At 42.0% G+C, this 14,303-nt stretch overlaps 1 protein-coding gene across 3 annotated transcripts in view; it reads left to right on the forward strand.

Annotated features, from left to right (window-relative positions):
* The window catches only part of ube2e3 (ubiquitin-conjugating enzyme E2E 3 (UBC4/5 homolog, yeast)), a 139,000-nt gene that overhangs the window by 34,187 nt on the left and 90,510 nt on the right, over nucleotides 1-14,303 (forward strand). The window lies entirely within an intron of this gene.

Below are 14,303 nucleotides of genomic sequence, written 5' to 3' on the forward strand. Positions count from 1 at the left end.
ATTGGGTAGACTGGGGTTGTTTTCCTAGAGCAGAGGAGATTGGAAGGGGACATATTCGAGATCTATAAAATTGAGGGGCATAGTGGAAACAGGAAGAAACCTTTCCCTGATGGAACAATCAGTGATCCAAAAAGCATAGTTTTACGGTAGGGACAGAAAGTTTAGAGGAGATGTAATGGGAATCAGGAACTCAGTGGCTGTAAATTTGAGAGAGGTAGGAATTCTCATAACATCTGGTTGTATTTAGATGCGAAGGCTGTAGGTGAAGCCATGAAAAATGGCGTTGGAATAGTTTAGTCATTTCTGTGTAGTGTAGAAGGGGCTTTATTGTGCTGTGGACCTCTTGGATTCTCTAACTCTGTGCACTGCCAGAACAAAGGAGCAGCTGGCAGTAATAGCTGACCACTTTGTGACCTTGCTTCTGTTCTGTTGATTGATTTTAAAAATTGAAGCCATCTCTGGTGCCTTTGGCTCGTGGCTTTTGGGAAGTTTCCAAGCTTTCTTTTTTTCAATGTTTTGTGAGCAAGCAAGATAGTTCACTGTTCAGTTCCATTCTGTTGTTGTATGAGGAATTGTCTTTAGTTGTCATATTGTACTGCATTTTAAGATAAACAACTTTATAACGTAAGAATTTAAATTTGATTTAGAAATGTCATTGTTCTTTAAATGTTGATGCTACAACTGTGTTAGGTATATGATTAACTAAGTATTTGACCTCGTTGAACAGTTTCAAGTGCTCATGGATGAAGTTTGCCTACTTAAACTTTCTTATCCTAGAAATGCCATTGAATTTCAAACACATGGTGTTCAAATTCCTTCGTGCCAGCCCCAAAAGCCCCTACTAAAATGGTATTAAAATGATAATGAATTTACAAAGCAAGATACTGCAGATGCTAAAAATCTGCCACAAAAACAGAAAACAATGGAACTTCCCTGATCTGGCAGCATCTGTGCAGAGAGAAAGAGTTGATGATTCAAGTCTGATACAATTTGGTATGGCTGTAATGTAAAGGGAAATGACGGTTAGGGGAAAGGCAGGAAATTGGAGTTGAGAATGATCAAATCAGTCATTTCATCGAATGGCATTGCAGACCTGAATGGCTGGCTTCGACATACTTTCATCTTATTCATTATTATTCAACAGACTGGTGTATGGTAGCATCATGAACTGTAGTGGAGGAAACAAATCCTGTTCCCTCTGTCTTGGTTTGGTGCTCTGTGTTCTTCCTGGCATTTGCCTGTTGGAGACTGGTTCATTTTTTGAAAGTTGGGAGAGGATTCACAAGTTTACAACACTTCGAATAATTAGCTTAGGACTTTACAAAGTAGAGTTTGTGACCTCAAGTAGGGTTGCACGGTGAGGCAGTGATGATTGTCATGTAGTTCTTAACAATCAAAACACAATGTACAGATAGAGTCATTGAGTAATACGGTTAACTTCTTTGAGGTTCTCACATACTTGATGCAACTGCAATACGCCAACTTCTGTGAACAACAACCAAATTTTATTAAGCAAATACACTTCAGATTGTGGAGAAACCCTTAACGCACTCTTCAGCATGCTTGTGAAACGTGTCGAGAGGTCTCCCTGAATAAAGGAAACAGTTCTTTCTTTATACGAAATATTTGTATCAGTCATTAATGCCCACAAGACAACCCCCAGCCGCCCCCTCACAGTCACATGCCACTCAAGATACCTAAGTGACCTAATCATCACCAGAAACAGTATAATGTAAATCATCCCTTAATGGTCAAATCTGTTGCAATTTTTTTTTAAAACTACCGGAGTAGTTGTTGATTTTGAATATGATAACGATGATGCAAATGTAAATTATCTCTGAATAATAGATGGCCTTGTAAATGACTCTGAACAGCAAGGGATGGGAATGTAATTTCACTTACATTCTACCTGTAGAACAAAGACATCCCTCCCTGCCCCTAGGGCATTTAATTTCTTGCAGGTCAGACGAGCAAATTAACACTTTAATATCAGAGTACAACATAGAAACAAGGCCCTTTGGCCCAAAATGGTCCATGCTCTTGGTGCCTGCTCAGCTAGTTCCAGTTGTCTGTTTTTGGTCCTTAACCCCCTAAATCCTTCCCATCCATGTACCTATCCAAATATTTTTAAAATATTGCTATTGTACCTGCCTCAACCACTTTCTCTGAGAGTCCATTCCACTTAGGCACCTCTCTGTGTGAAGCAGTTGTCCCTCACGACAATTCTTCCCCTCTCACCTTAAACCAATGCCTTCTAGTTTACAATTGCCTGTCCCTGGGAAAAAGACTAATGCATTTATTCTATCTATGTCCCTCATGAGTTTATTCACCTCAATAAGGTTACCCCTCATTCTCCTGCATTCCAAGGAATAAAGTTCTATCCTGGCCTACAGCAAGATGACCAAAACTGTACATAATATGCGAAGTTCGGCCTTACCAGTGACTTATACGACTGTAACATAATGTCCCAACTGCTATGCTCAGTGCCTCGACTGATAAAAGCTGGCATGCCAGATGCCTCCTTCACTACCCTGTCTACTTGTAATGCCACTTTCAAATAACCTAGGTCCTTCTGTTCCACAATACATTTACCAGATAAGTTCTACCTTAGTTTGACGTTCCCAAGTGTCACACTTCGTACTTATCTGTATTGAATGCAGTTGCCAATCCTCAGCTCACTTCCCTATCGGATCAAGATACCTCTCCAATTTTTGATAGCCTTCCTTGATATCAATGATGCTTTCTAATTTTGTACTATGCGCAAACTTACTAATTGTGCCTCGAACATTTGCACTTATGTAAATAATAATAAACAAAGGTCCCGACAGTGACCCTTGTGGCACGCCGCTAGTAACAGGGATCCAGTCTGAGAAACAATCTTCAACCATCACCCTCTGCTTCTACCATCGAGCCACTTTTGAATCCATTTAGTTCGGTCTTCCTGGATCCTGTGCGACCGAACCTTCTTGTCCAGCCTGACATGTGGGAACTTGTCCAAGGCCTTACTGAAGTCCATATAGACAACATCCACTGTCTAACCCTCCTCTATCCTTTTGGTTACTTATTCAAAAACTCTAAAAGATTTGTCAGATATGACTTCCTGCACTCAAATCCATGCTGGCTGTCACTAATCAGACCTTGACTCTCAATATTGGTTGATCCTGTTTCTCAGCATCTCCAACAACTTGCCGACCACTGATATCAGGCTCACTGGCCTGTAGTTTTCTGGTTTGTCTGCTGCCTTTCTTAAACAATGGAACAACATTAGCCATCCTCTAGTCTTCCAGAACTTCTCCAATAGCTAAAGATGAAGCAAAAATCTCTAAGGCCCTCTGCAATTTATTTCCTAGCCTCCCATGAAGGGGGGACTTGATCAGGCCCAAGGGAATTATCCACCTTATGCGCTTAGAGGTTGCAAGACCTCCTCTGGTAATATGCATGTTGTCTAAAACATCCCCACTTGTTTCTCATATTTCCTTATTATCCATGATTCCTGAGGAGAAATATTCAACTCTAACAATTTTCACTGAGGAATTGTGACGGTTTCAAGCTTCAAAGTATGGTCACAGGGAATAACTTTGGAAAGAACTAGTTGCAGAGTTCTTCAAAATGTTTTAGTTTGTGCTGTTTGTGGGCCTTTGACAACTTTCAGTCGCCACAATATTGTTCCCATTTTTTTGGTTTTTGGTGCAGACATGAAAATGATTGTTGTAAATTTAGCATCGGTATTCACTAAATTGAAGTACATGGTTGGTGGTTAGATTAGGGAGTGGTATGTTGATATTCTGGGACATGTTGATATTAAAATAGAGGAAGTGTTGGATGTCTTGAAAAGCAGTAAGGTTCTCAGGGCCTCCTGGGATCTGTCCCAGGATGCTGAGGGAGTAGATTGCGGTGGTTTTGACCGCGATCTTTGTACCCTCTTTAGGCACAGGCAAGGCTCCAGAATACTGGAAAATAGTCAATGTTGTTGCTTTGTTTATGACTGACCACAGGGATAATCTAGAAAATTATAGGCTGGTGAGCCTCACATCAGTGGTATGGAAATTATTGGACAAGCTTCTTCTGGACAGGATTTACTGGCATTTGGAAAAGAATGAATGTATTAGGAATAGTCAGCATGGTTTTACGCAGGGTAGGTCTTATCTCTCAAATGTGATGATAACGGAGTACCTCACACTTGTACTAAGGGAAGATACATTTGATGACTTGTGCAGCAAAGCAATGTGGATAGAACTCGGGAATAGGAAAGGTGAAATCACAATGCTGTGGGTATACTACAGACCTCCAAGTAGCCAGCAGGAGATAGGGGAGAGAATATGTAGTCTGATCTTAGAAAGATGTGAAAGCAGCAGGGTTGTTGTGGTGGGTGTTTTTTTTAAACTTGCCCTATATTAATTGGGTGCTCAGGGCTTGGATGGGGCAGAATTTGTAAAGACCATTCTAGAGAGATGTTGACACAGTATGTGAATAATCCAACCAGGGAAGGGATTGTACTGGACCTAGTTTTGGGAAATGAGCCTGGCTGGATGAGTGAAGTTTTTGGTGGGGGAGGGGGGGGGCGAGCATTTTGGGAGTAGTGACCATAGTATCATGAGTTTTGAGATACTCGGGGATAGGGATAACAGCAATTCTTGGGGGAAGGGGAACCACAACAGTATTAGGTAGGAACTGGAGCATTTTGATTGGAGGCAGCTGTTTATAGAGAAATCCACAATGGACATGTGGGAGTATTTCAAACAGCAGTTGATAAGAGTTCAGGAGCAGCACATTCCTGCAAGAATAAAGGATTTATATGACAAGTTATGTGAACCTTGGATGACCAGGGATGTTACGACCTTGGTCAAAAAGAAAAACAAGATCTTCTGTCAGTTTAGGAGGATGGGAACTGATGAGGCCTTTGAAGAATATAAGGAAAGTAGGAAAGAACTTAGACAAGGAATTAGAAGGGTTGAAAGGGGTCATGAACGGTCATTAGCAAAGAGGATTAAGCAAAACCCTGAAGTATTTTTACATATAAAAAAAGCAAAAGGGTACCCAGGGAGAGGATTGGCCCACTCCAGGACAAAAGAGGGAATCTGTGTGGGACCGAAGAGGTAGGGGAGGTCCTAAAGGAATACTTTGTGCTGGTATTCACCAAAGAGAAGGAATTGGTGGAGGATGATCTCTGGGAAGGGAATGTCAAATTTCTAAGTTGCTATTAAAAGGAAAGAGGTGTTGTGTGCCTTAAATATAAAGTAAGATAAATCCCTGGGACCTGATGGGATCTATCCCAGAATATTGAGGGAAGCAAGAGAACAAATTACTGGAGCTTTGGCAGACATCTTTGTATCATCATTTTGGCCACAGGTGAGGTCCCAGTGGACTGGTGAAAACAGATGTTGGCCCATTGTTTAAAAAGCGTAGCAGGGTAATCCAGGAAGTTAGAGGCCCATGAGCCTCACGTCAATAGTGGAGAAGATTCTCAGACAAGATCTAACATGCATTTAGAAGCAAATGGATTTGTTAGTGATAGACAGCATGGTTTTGTGCCAAGGAGGTTGTGCCTCACTAGCATGATTGAGTTTTTTGAGGAGGTGACACAGATGAGGGAAAAGCAGTTTGATGTTTACATGGACTTCAGGAAAGCCTTTGACAAGGTCCCTCATGGCAGACTGGTACATGGTATCAAGGGTGAGCTGGCAAGATGGAGACAGAACTGGCTTCGTCATAGGAGATCAAGGGGAGCGGTGGAAGGATGGACTTTAACCTCCTTTCCCAATAGCTTATGATGTTGAAATCATTGGCACGCAAGCTCGAAAGTTAACTCAGATTCTGTCACCACAGAGTTCTAGGGGATGAGGGTTTGATGAGTGGTCGGTTAAGAAGAGAGATCAAGCTAAATCTTAACTTGTATATTTGGAATGGAGAGTTTTGAATAGTGTTGTTCCACAGGGATTAATGCTGGGATCTCTGCTGTATGTGGGCTGCATAAATGATTTGGAGGAAAACATGGCCAGTCTAATTGGATTGGACCATGTGGAGGAGATAGAATTAGTTGAGAATGGCTTCATGCTTTGCACAGACATGGTGGGCCGAAGGGCCTGTTGCTGTGCTGTAGTGTTCTACATTCTGTTTATGAAATCACTGGTGTTGTGACGTTATTACAAACATAAATCTATCTGTCTCACTGCTGTAAATATTTCTGGTCATGTTGAGGATGCTGTTTCAGCAACAGCATGCTTACTGATCGTGACGTAATTACCTAAATGATTTTTATCTCCCATTAATGGTTTGTACTTGGGTCAACAACGTTGGCATCCTGGCCACGAGCAAATTAACAAATTGCACACTGCAGTCATTATCCATGAAGACCAGCTGCACCATCTACTCTTTTAATGCCAAAGCAATACAGTTAAATTACCCTCCCAAGAGAGTGCAAAGTATTAAAATTTGGAAAGCATTTGGTGTTGCTGAGATAATTGTGGTGAGAGCAATATTGAAAGGCTCAGAGTGAGTTTGCAAGTAGTTTCAAGGAGAAGTCAAGAGTCAATTTCAGAATCTACCTGGATAACTGATTTTTACTAGTGAACACACTGGCTCCAGGAAAATAAGAGTGGCATTGGAAAAGCACAGCAGGTCAGGCAGCACCTGAGGAGTAGGAGAGTCAACCTTTTGGGCATAAGCCCTTTATCAGGAAGGGGGTGGTGAGCGTGGGAGGGTGGCTGAGAGATAAGTAGGAGGATGTGAGATGTTAAAGGATTAATTTGTTCTGCTGATGTGCAAGAAATTGGATGTCCCGAGGGTAGGGTGGTAAGTTTCTGTCTTACAGGTGGAGCCGTTTCCTAGTTATTCAGAGTAAAAGAGTTACATTATCATCCCCTTGTTTAGAGATCAAAATGAACCTAACAGTTAAAATTCCGACTTCCCCCTGCCAATAAAAAAAACTGCCACCAAATATTGAGTTCTTTTTTTCTTGAGATTCCTACACACTCGATGCAACTTCAGTATGCCAATTTCTATGAACAGCCAACATATAGGGTGAGAGGGGAAGGATATAAGAGAGACCTAAGGGGCAACGTTTTCATGCAGAGGGTGGTACATGTATGGAATGAGCTGCCAGAGGCTGGTACAATTGCAACATTTAAGAGGCATTTGGATGGGTATATGAATAGGAAGGATTTGGAGGTGATGGCAGGTGGGACTAGATTGGATTGGGATATCTGACCGGCATGGATGGGTTGGACCAAAGGGTCAGTTTCCATGCTGTACATCTCTATGACTAAGTACAATCTTTAGAGGATCACTTAAGACTCTTCGCAATGCCTGCAAAGTGTGTCAAGAGAAGCTCTCTGAACAAAAGAAACAGTCCTTCCTTTATGCAGTACAAGAGTTTCACATTACAGTCAGTAACACCCAGAAGACAACCCCCAGTCATTCCCTCACAGTCACATGCCACTCAAGACACACTGTAGTTACCACATTTTAATGTAAATCATCCCTTAATGGCCAGATCTGTTGTGAATCATTTTGTTTAACTGCAGGGAGAAGTCAGAATTTTAATTGCAATGTTCATTTTGATTTCTGAATAGGGGATGATAATGAAGTTCTTTTACTTTGAATAATTAGGAGATGGCCATGCAAATGGCTCTGAATGGCAAGAGATAAGAATGTAAATTCCTTACATTCTACCCGTAAGACAGACATCACCCTACTTTCAGGATATCCAATTTCTTGCAGGTCAACAGAACAAATGAACCCTTTAACATCTCGGCGCGGGGGCGGGGGGAGGGGAAGAAGCTGGCAAGGCAACAGGTGGATGCAGGTAGGGGGTAATGGTGATAGATCGAAGAGGGAAGGTAGAATGGACAGGCGGGAAGGAAGATGGACAAATAGGGTAGTTCAAGAGGACAGTGCAGAGTTGGAGCGTTGGGGGAGGGGAGATAAGGTAACTGGTGAAATCGACGTTGATGCTGTGTGGTTGGTGGGTCTGAAGGCAGAAGGTGAGGTGTTCTTCCTCCAGTCGTTGCGTGGCTGTGATTTGGCAGTGGAGGAGGACCAGAACTTGCATGTCCTGGGTGGAGTGGGAGGGCGAGTTGAAGTGGTCAGCCACAGAGGTGTGGTTAGTTGGTGTGTGTATTCCAGAGATGTTTCCTGAAACATTCGTGAGTTGGCCTCCTGTCTTCCCAATGTAGAGGAGACCACATCAAGAGCAAAGGACACAGTCGATGAGGTGTTAGATGTGCAGAAAAATCTTTGCCGGATGTGAAATGATCCTTTGGGCCCTTGCACGGAGGTGAGCGGAAAGGTGTGGGTGCAGATTTTGCACCTCTTGCGGTGGCATGGGAAGCTTCCAGGAGTGGAGGGTGAGTTGGTGTGGATCTAACATAGGAGTCACTGAGGAATTGGTCTCAATGGAACGCAGATAGGGATGGAGAGGGAAATTATCTCTCATGGTATGGTCTGATTGTAGGTATTGAGTACTGAGTTGGATGATCAACCTTGATCATAGTAGCAAACGAGGTTCCAAGGGCTGAATGGCCTGTTCCTTCTATTTTCTGTGTTTTGGTGTTCAATTTACTTTGTGAAGAAGATAGCCAAGGTCTTTTCTGTACACCTAAATGCAATCAGCTTTCATAGGACCATCTCGAGAGCAACCCATGTTTTGAAAATAGTGTATATTGGGATTGTTATATCATTAATGTATTCAAGGCTATTAAGAATTACTTTAAGTAAAGCAGAGATTGTTGAGAGCCACCCTTAGCCACAAAGCATTGCTGGTGATGTTGGCTAGCACAGTTTGTGTTGTTGGATGAGCAGAAAGAGAATTGAAGGAATTGAAACCGGGAAACTGTTGCAGAGTCTTCGTTATGTTGTGCAAAATTGGACCTTCATTTCTGTGACCCAACAAAAAGTGGACAGTATTTTTTTGTGTGGATTTGCACTTTTCTCTTGGATAAGAGTCTTTTCTGAGGAATCAATCTCTGCTAACTACATTCCTCTTCAGGTTGGAAGTAATGAACAGCACCGCTCATATTTTGGGAACTTCAGACTTGTTAATGCCAAACTTCAGTGAAGGAGCAAAACATTCCTTGTGATAACTTTTTTTTAAACCTGTGCTGCATTGTGCTTCTTTATTCATAAAGCTTTTATGGAGAAGAATTTTTTTTCCCAACAATGTCTTAACAAATACTGTGATAATAATGTGACAATAGTGGAAGCCATATGAAGGTTTATGCTCAAAATGTTGAAGGCAAGCTGTAAGGAAGTTTTTGATACAGTGCATGCTAATTAAATTTTACATTTTGATGCGTTAAACCAATCAGAAAGTCCCTTGACAATGAAGCCTGTAATAAATCTCTTAAGTGTTATCGTCTTATGTTTAATCATTTGGCATTTTAAGGAAATTTGTCAATTGTGTTGGACTTTCATTCCTTTAACATTTTGCAAACAGAGTTTATAATAATATTGAAATCATATTTTTACCATGTGACTTTTCAAGAATTAAAACCAGATGGAGAGCCCTTGTTTGTTGGATATCTGACTTTTCTGTCTTTCAATGTGTTGAAAATTCAAAGATGTTATACTCTTTCTTTTAAACTGAATGTAAAATTATCCTAACACTGTCCCCATTAAAGTCTCCCAAGACTGACAACAGAGGGTTGGATATAGAGTAAAGCATCCTCTACTTTTTTTTAACTGAAGGCAAACTGGAAGTAAAGCTCTATCTACTCTCCTAAACTTTACTCTACTCTTCTAAAACAGAAAAGAAACAGACAATTAAGTTCCCTCAACACCAGAAAGCATCAAACCCTCACGGGCCAGGTATGGAATAAACCTCCCTTATTTCTTTTATTAGGAAGCCAAAATTAATAATGAAATTGCCCCTGCTGTGGCACTATATGGAAATCAAGCACAAATTAACAGTCTTAACGGAAACTGATAGAACAAAACAGAAACTTATTGAATTAAAATACCGTCTGAAATGATGATGCACCCCAGATCCTCTGGTGCCCACTGGTCTCTAAAGGCCTGTAACATGCTGAAGAGCACAGCATGCTCCTTCTCTAGGGGCACCTGAGCATAGACTGGACTACGGGCATCATGTCATAGGAAACTATGATGTCATCGTCCTCTACTCTGGCGTGTTTGATGATAAGGAATCCCTGGGTGGAGTAGATGGAGTGTTTTGAGTCTTCGACTGTGTTTCAGTTTGCTTTGCAGTACCTTTGCTAGTCTATGTGTTGGTGTGCTAGGAAGTGAGACTATGGATCTGATGGGGACCCCTTGTTTATGTACAGACTTAGACTTAGACTTACAGTGTGGAAACAGGCCCTTCGGCCCAACAAGTCCACACCGACCCGCCGAAGCGAAACCCACCCATACCCCTACATTACCCCTTACCTAACACTACGGGCAATTTAGCATGGCCAATTCACCTGATCCGCACATCTTTGGACTGTGGGAGGAAACCGGAGCACCCGGAGGAAACCCACGCAGACACGGGGAGAACGTGCAAACTCCACACAGTCAGTCGCCTGAGTCGGGAATTGAACCCGGGTCTTCAGGCGCTGTGAGGCAGCAGTGCTAACCACTGTGCCACCGTGCTTCGGTTAATCTGTAGAAACGGAGTGTGTTGGATCCTTCAGATTTCATTCTTTGGAGGTCTGTCTTGCTAATTTTACCTGTCTTCTGTAGTTTCCTCAGGGAAACTGTAATGCAGTTTTCTAGCCGTGGAGTCTGGTCCATCGCCATCTGTTGGTAGGTATCGGTATCTGCAAGTAGTGTGTTTTGCTTTTACAATGTATTGTGTTCTGTTCAGGATGACGGTCACATGCCCTTTGTCTGCTGGTAGGATTTAACATATTTCTGTCTTTTAGATTAGATTAATGTGGAAACAGGCCGTTCAGCCCAACAAGTCCACACTGAACCTCCAAAGAGCAACCCACCCAGACCCATTCCCCTACACCTAACACTACGGGCAATTTAGCATGGCCAATTCACCTAACCTGCACATTTTCTTTGGACTGGGAGGAAACCGGAGCACCCGGAGGAAACCCACGCAGACACGGGGAGAATGTGCAAACTCCACACAGATGGTTGCCTGAGGCGGGAATTGATCCCGGGTCTCTGGCGCTGTGAGGCAACAGTGCTAACCACTGAGTCACCGTGCTGCTCTGAATCCTTCCTGGGCTTTGCTTTCCAGTGTGTTGAGGGTGTTCCCTTCTTTCTTTCAGCTTATTGTTGGTGGTCCTTCTGTTTGATGGTCTGCTGGGTTTTTTCTGGAAGTCCATTGCCTTTCAGGGTGGGTTTGAGTGCTGCTCGAAAGTGCTTTTTACTTTTCCCACGTCCCTGTGGTTGAAGTTCATTCCTCATACTCGGATGGCTTTTTCCATGTCTTTTAGTGGTCAGTCAGACAGGATCTTTATCCAAGTCTCTGAATTGTCCATGTTATTGCTGTGTGTGAATTTGGCCAGTTTTTGTTGTGGGACTTTTCTTTGTCTTGGTCTGCTGTTGTTTAGTGTTTGATGGCTTGTTCTAGCGTACTTGTCCATTCATAGTCAGTCGTATTAGTGTACAGAATTTTTGGGCACAAAATCTCTTGTTCATATTTGTGGAGTTGGTTGTGAGCATCATTTATCATTTCTCGTAGCATTTTGCGGGCATTGTGACCTGCTGTTCTCCTGGCTTGGGTGTTGAGTGGTGGTTTGCATTTGACACATTGTTTCCTGAAGCATTTGTACGGCAAGTACAATTGTTGGTGGGTGGTACTCAGTGGGATGGCATTGGTTTCCCACCTTCAGGCTAATTTGAGCATATTGCGCCTGTAGGTGTTTGCGATTTTAGAGAAACACTGCAGCACCCAGGAATTACGAAAAGCCGGGGAAAAGCACCAGTACGACATATTCAGGAACAACAGGTACCCGATAAGCGCGGTCTGCCAATTCCTGTACAGTCAACCTAAACAAGAAGACACAACATGCCCAGAGACTCTAGCCACCCTCAAAAACATCAAAGATATCTCTGAGATGACGACCAGACTACTCCAGCCCCTAGGTGTATCATGGTAGCCCACAAACCTACCACCACACTGAAACAGCTTCTGATGAATTGAAAGGACCCCATACCAAGAACCAGCAGAACGAACGTTATATACAAAATATCCTGCAAGAATTGCAACAAACAGTACTTTGGACAATTGAGCAGGAAACTAGCCACCAGAATACATGAGCACCAACGAGTCACCAAAAGGCAATGACCAACTATCATTGGTACCTATACGAACAGACTATAATACATCCATCCTGGGACAAGCTAAACAAGTGCATGCACGGGAATTCCTAGAGGCTTGTCGTTCAAACAGGAGCTCCTTTAACATACATATAGATTTGGATCCCATTTACCAACCTCCCAGACAGAACCAGAAACGATATCACCTACCACAACAAACGGAGACAGGTAAATAGCAAGTGGGGCTGAACAACAATGCATCACCGGAGGCTCACTGGTGTTCCTAGCATGGTGACCAAATGCCTGAGAACAAATCTACCAGTTCAGCAAGCAATTTTGCAATCTGGCAGATGAAGTCAGGAACCATGCAGGCAGCTCCAGACTGACAGCCCTTGTCTGGGTGCACAATATCTTTTTAAAGATGGTCCTGCACTGTGGATTTTGGTTAATTCCGGGATATCCAGGAAGTGGTGAGTTGTTTCACAAATAGCACATGGTATGATGGTGCTCGGAGCAGCAAAGAGTGGGGTAGATAATAAATCGGGCAGGTTTTGTAAAATAAGGTGATGGACGTCACCAAGCATCACAATGTGAAATCTTCTGAAAAACCTGACAGAACTGATACTTAGCAAAAGAAATTAAGATTCAACCCTTGATCTATCAAGGCGAGTTTCATTCTGGGATCTGACCATTGGATGGGATCAGAGGACCGGCTAGAATGTAGTGCAGCCAGCAGGTATAGATGCCAATCTAGAGAAATTAGTTGAATATTATGAGAAGTGCAGTGTACAGTACCATGTAAAAGGTCAGTTAGAACAGGTCACAATTTATTTAGACTGTGCTATCGTTTGTTTCAATTTTTACTGGTATTTCTGGTGGTTCGCCCCCTAACCCTGTTTTCCCCAAAGGCCCCATTATTTATATTGAATGATTTTCTGCAACACGGCATCACACGGAAATGAAAATATGGCATTATATGATAACCAACTGTACTTGTGAGTCTCCTATAAGTGCGATTGTTAGATAGTTAGAAGCATTGGATACTTACAGGGAAGTGGTTTGATTGGTTTTGGATAATGGCATATGTGAGATTATGTCGTTTTGGGAATGCAAGATTGACATTGTTTGATTTTTTTTAAAGATTGGGGAATTGAACTGAAATGCAAGTTGATTAGTTTGGTGTCAAAATAAGTAAGTGGATAAGAAAGGAGAATGAGACATTTATATGAATTGCATAAAGCTTTAAAAGCAATGTTTATTTTAAAATTAATTGAAAAATAAAATACCTCATCGATACAGGCAAGAGATCAGGTTAAATTGAAGCCAAGCAAGATACATGATAAAATGTGGTTGAAGGACTTGAGGACAATTGTGAATGGTGAACTTGAATTTTAATAGATCTCAATACCTTATTTATGAAAGAAAATATGACAGCCTTTTGGTTTCTGGCATCAAGTGCTCTGCATAGAATTGCTGCCTTGGATGTAAAAGGTGAAACTGAAATTGTACACAGCCAGCAGATATTTGATGTGTAACTAGTTACGACCTGCCACTCTGAAATGTCCATTTGTTGCAATATCTTCCTGTCTTCCATCTGAATCATACTGTCTTTGATTAGATTCATTTTTGTTAATTGTACCAAGATACAGTGAAAAATATTGTTTTGTATGCTAGCCAGACAAAGTACATCAGGATAATAGAACCGAATGCAGAAGATAAAGTTACAGCTACATAGAAGATTCAGAGAAAGATCATTAATGTGAGAGGTTCATTCATAAGTCTGACAATAACAGAGAAGAAACTGTTCTTGAATCTGCTGGTACGTGTTTTCAAAGTTTTGTATCTTCTGCTAGTTGGAAGAGGGTGGAAGAAGTATAACCGGGGTGAGTGCAGTCTTTGATTATATTGACTCCTTGCTGAGGCAGCAGGAAGGATAGATGGAATCAGTGGGAGGAAGATTGTTTTTTGTGATGGATTGGGATGTGTTCATAACTCTCTGGAATTTCTTACGGTCTTGGGCAGAGCAGTTGCCATTACCAAGCTGTGATGTATCTGGATAGGATGCTTTCTATGTTTCATCTATAAATATTGGT

The sequence above is a fragment of the Hemiscyllium ocellatum genome, chromosome 7 (genome assembly GCF_020745735.1).
Source record: "Hemiscyllium ocellatum isolate sHemOce1 chromosome 7, sHemOce1.pat.X.cur, whole genome shotgun sequence".
In the NCBI taxonomy this organism is placed as follows: Eukaryota; Metazoa; Chordata; class Chondrichthyes; order Orectolobiformes; family Hemiscylliidae; genus Hemiscyllium; species Hemiscyllium ocellatum.